Source organism: Montipora foliosa, chromosome 14 (genome assembly GCF_036669935.1).
Source record: "Montipora foliosa isolate CH-2021 chromosome 14, ASM3666993v2, whole genome shotgun sequence".
In the NCBI taxonomy this organism is placed as follows: Eukaryota; Metazoa; Cnidaria; class Anthozoa; order Scleractinia; family Acroporidae; genus Montipora; species Montipora foliosa.
This window is the reverse complement of record NC_090882.1, coordinates 21805901-21810900: the sequence shown is the minus strand read 5'-3', so window position 1 is coordinate 21810900 and position 5000 is coordinate 21805901. Positions and strand designations below refer to the sequence as shown.

Sequence of the window (5000 nt, the reverse complement as noted above, 5' to 3'; positions counted from 1 at the left end):
ATCAATGTCATTTTGAGTGGGAGCTGATCTAGATGACAAGTAGGTGACAAATAGTAATATTTTCCAGTCACCAATAAGGATTGGTCTGGACTTCAAGTCTGACTAAAGAATTCCAGTCCAAAAAGAAGCTGAGGGCCAAAGGCAATCAAATAGAGTCTTAAGGTTGAATTGGAGGCATAAAAATGCTTCAATGTTGTTATTATTGATGTATAGATTATTATTGATATATAGATGCTTCAATGTTGTTATTATTATTATTATTATTATTATTATTATTATTATTATTATTATTTTTAGTAGTAGTAGTAGTAGTAGTAGTAGTAGTAGTAGTAGTAGTAGTATGAAGATAATATAATAAAAAAGATAATTATCATTTATGGGATAAATTATGATAATAAAGCAAAAATAATTATTGTACACAAAGATTCCCATGTAATGTCAATGCATAGAGTGATAATGGCAAGTCTATGATGCAATCCTTGACCAATTGGGTTATAATATTCATTGCAAAAATTATCTCAGAGAATCATCTTCTTATTGCAGTTTGAACACTGTTAGTATGTCAGAGGACTCAAGCCTGCTGTCAGGTGGGTTTGAGGACAGTAGTGTGCGGGTGTGGAGCCTCACCCCAAAGAAACTGAGAATGCTCAAATCACCCTCAGAACTTGCATAAATTGACAAAGAAGCAGGTCAGTTAAAGTTGAATAAATAATTTAATGTCATTGAATTGCTGCAATGAACTTCCCCCATTGTTAAGGAAGGGGGGGGGCATTTAACGGAGGGTTTTTTGCATTACCGCTTTGGGGGGCTTATATTTGGAGGGGCTTATTTTCAGAATTTTACGGTATTGTGAGTCAAGAAGCTGGCCTGGTCTGGTTGTGAGGGCATTTGATTTGCATGTGGTTGCTTTGGGCTCAGATCCCTCTCTTACCATTGGCTGGATTTGTCTTACATTTGTATATGTTCCCAAATTCAACTACAAAGTACTTTGTAAATAGCTAACTGGTTTCCTTCTGCCAGCTGGGGTTCTCAATCATGTTCTGTTAAGTTTGAGTTTTTCTTAGAGCGGAGTGGCTGTAAAAAACTTAAAAGCTACATGTGTTTCCAGGAGACAGTATAAACAAATCCATTTTACTGTTGTTAATCACTTTTATTTCTCTATCACAGAGGATGTTCTTGAACGAATAATGGACCACAGGTTTGTTCCCTATTGCTAGTAACATCACACTTAAAGGTTATGATTGAATTTCAATGTAATGCAATCATTTTTTACCTGTATACTACACCAAACTCTAAAATGAACCATTAAAGTAGAGTTGTCTTTCCACGCATGGTAAAGATTGAGAAAGTGACAAATCTACTGAATGGGGTGGGGGAAGTAGCAATTCTCCCTCCCCAGATAGATGAGGACAAAAATAATTCTTAAAATTAATATAATCCATTGACTCCTGGTACCCAGGGTACTTTACTTGAAAATGAAGCTAATTTTTTAAGAAAGACTTTTCATGTAACTCATACTACCAGTATTTGCTTTAACTGAAAAGCTTAAGAGAACTCCCAACTGGAAGGCCTTTTAAAAGACACATCAGCTTCATATAATATTTAGAGATTTACAGCACATGGCAAAATGCATAACTTGTCTTGTTGTTTTACTTCTCAGGACAGCTGTGGAAAGTAGACGCTTGATTGGTCATTCAGGGCCAGTATTTTCCACTAGTTTTAACACAGATAACTCATTCCTTCTCTCAAGCTCTGCAGACAGAACAGGTATATACCATATTCATAACTGGTGGCCAAGAAATTATTCTTTTGTCTTCCAGACTGTTTCAGGCTCCCAGATAATCGGGAAAACGAAAAGAACTGCGTGTGAAAAGCGAGTGGGGGCTTGGGTCGAGGCGAGGCGACCTAACCCCGCCTCGCCTCGACCTAAGCCCCCATTGTGGTTTTTTTTTTTTATTGTTTCTTATTATTATTCTGTATAGTGCGTCTATGGAGTCTCTATACCTTCAGTTCATTAGTTTGTTTTAAAGGACATAACTACCCCGTCTGGGACGTTCAGTTTTGGTGAGTTGTTGTTTTTGTTTACTCCTTGAACTCAAAGACCGAAAAGGGTCGCAAACTGGGCTGTTTATGCGGGCAAGATTGTGTTGCTACCGTCAGGTTGTTTTCTTGATCTACAAGGCCTCCCAAAGGTTGTACCCCAAGGGAAATACACGTATTGTCAATTTTCTGGATAAGCGTCTAACCCAGGAAAGCGCCATCATATATAGCCCATCTGTAGCCGCTAAGGTCTCGTTTAGGGTTTCACGCGAAGAAATATAAATATATGTTTTTAATGTGTTTTAAATATGGTCTCTTTTAGGGGTCAAAAAATCCTGGCCAAAGCGCAGATTGGTCTCCTTCAAGGCCCAGTAATACGGGCAACATTTTTCGTACAACATGTCGCGCAACAATGTTGCGTTGCAAGTTGAGATGTTTTGTTGCGCGTATTACCATCTTCTTGTACAACAAACTTTTTTGTTGCAAAAAGTAGACGTCGCTTTTACGTTTTGGAATATGGAAATTTGTTACGTAAGAAGGTAGTAATACGCGCAACAAACCATCTCAACTTGCAACGCAACATTAGGGAGCTTAAGCAACGACAACGGCGACGGCAACGAGAACTTCACAAATTTGCATATTTAGTTGGCAAAAACAATAGCTTTGCACGCCCTGCACGTGCGTTTTTCACTTTTGTTTATTTCTTTGCCGTCGTCACCAAAAACAACAACGTGAAATAACCAAATTTGAGGTTTTATGACGAACGTCAGCATTCGAGGAGAAAAGTTTCATTTTCTCCCCTAAATTAAGTGCCGTTCAGACGAGTGTAATTTTTGAGGCACTACCACACCCTTGACATATCAAAAAAGTTGAAATAGTAACGAAGCGATTAAATAACGCGGATTTGTAGTTTGAGATGACGTTCTCGTTGCCGTCGCCGTTGTCGTTGCTTAAGCTCCCTATCGTCCAACAACAGGGGTTTAGTCTTATACAACCTTGGCAAGGAAGTGTGAGGCACATACAGGACAAGGCCAGTAAAGTGCATTCAACGTTCAGTCATGATGTTCTGTAGCCTTTGAAGGCCAAGGACCGGTTGCTCGAAGCCTGTTTAGCGCTAACCGCGTTGGTTAAGAGATATCAAAACCTATGCGTTTCCATGGTATTTAACGCTGGTTAGCGCCAACCATGCTTCGAGCAACCGAGGCCAGAAGGTCACAGTACATCTATTCATTTCCCCAAGGGGATGGCTGGGAAGTAAGTGCATGTAATTGGGGCTTCTCGTTTTCCAGGGGGTGAGGTTCAGGTTGATGAAGTTTGTCAAAGGATTAACGAGAAATTTAACACAGGTGCCTACGGGCCGTACGATAAATCTATGTATAGAAGTAGGAATATTTATAGTTTTCTTTCCTCAGTCCAAAAGGGCACTATTTCGCTACAGCATCTCATGACCGCACAGCTCGCCTTTGGAGCACCGACCACCCACAACCCCTCAGGATCTTAGCTGGTCACGTGTCTGACGTCAATGTAAGAATACATTCAAACATTCGAGAGTTTAAGAAAGGACGACGGCTACGGCAACGACAACACCAAAAAGAAGTAATATTATTGGTTAAAAAGAACCAAAATGCTCGTGCTGCACGTGCGGCAAGCATTTTTGAACATTTCTGTCCCGTACTCGTCAAAACTACTACGTGAAATGACCAAATTTAAGGTCTTGACGACAACGTGGACAAACTACAGTGAATCTCTCAGTCTCACTCTTTACTTCAAATCCGTCCGTACCAATCCAGTTTTAGGACACTTCGCTCATATTGAATAATATAAACAAGATGGAATAATCATGAAATACTTAGAACAGCTCAAACTTATATTTTGAAGTGACGTTTTCGTCGCCGTAGCCGTCGTGGTTTCTTAAACTCCCTATTAGCTCTTTTGACGGGCACGGAATGGTTTTTATCGGGGAGGGGAGAGTGAGCAGGTACTTTTGATTTTTAAACTTAAAAAACAACGACGTCGGCAGAAAACAAAACGGCGGAGAATGATGAGGACAAACAATGGCTCTCCGCTCTCTGCATGTGCGATTTAAATTTTGATGCATTTCTTTGCCGCTCTATTTAATGACCAAAAAATAACCAAATTTAAGGCTACAATCAAAGATCTGAATATCCGACCCTAAAAATCCTCATTCAAAGTTTTGTGACCAATTTTATACCAGATAAATTCCTTGAAACTTCTGACACAATTTGCATTCCAAACAACCTGATACATTCGTGAAATCGTTGCAATAACGCTCAAGAAGCCGTCATCCTTTCTGCTAGAGTTCGCTTTTCGTGTAAAAAAGGAGTGTTTGAATGTAATCTTGTTTAACCAAAGTGCTCCATATTCTTTAGCCGCGTTGGCAGAGCGAGTCCAAGTGCGAAGACTTTCATAAGAAACTTAACACACAAAGTTTACGTTAAGGCATTTTTTTTGTATTGTATAGCAAAGATATCTGCAAAGATTTAGAAATTAGACACTACCAAAACAAACTGAGAAAGGGAAACGAAAAAAATCACTTCGTTTGCTTGTGAAACCCAACGATTTTTAATCAACCACAAAAACACGTAAGATTTTTTCAAATTGTTCAGCTCGTTTTTTTTATCATATGGTAATTGATACGATTAAGACCTTAGTTTTTATTCTCATCTTTTGTCTTTCACAGAGAGTTGCTTTTCATCCAAACTGCAACTACGTTGCTACTGGATCTTGCGACCGGACCGTGAGGTTCTGGGATCTAAATACTGGCAGCTCTGTCCGTTTTTTCACTGGACATAAGGTAACTGTTGACAAATACACGACCGCGCAAGTTCTGATCTTTCTTGGGCTGAGTTGCTCGAAGTTTCTTAAGAGCGAACAGCGTTAAATACTATGACAACTGATTGGTTTTAAAGGGAACCTCTATTCCATCGTAAGCGGATAAT

The 5000-nt window shown here is 39.3% G+C and overlaps 1 pseudogene; it reads left to right on the top strand.

Moving 5' to 3' along the window:
* Positions 1 to 5000, top strand: part of LOC137984971 (transcription initiation factor TFIID subunit 5-like) — a 24210-nt pseudogene that overhangs the window by 15945 nt on the left and 3265 nt on the right.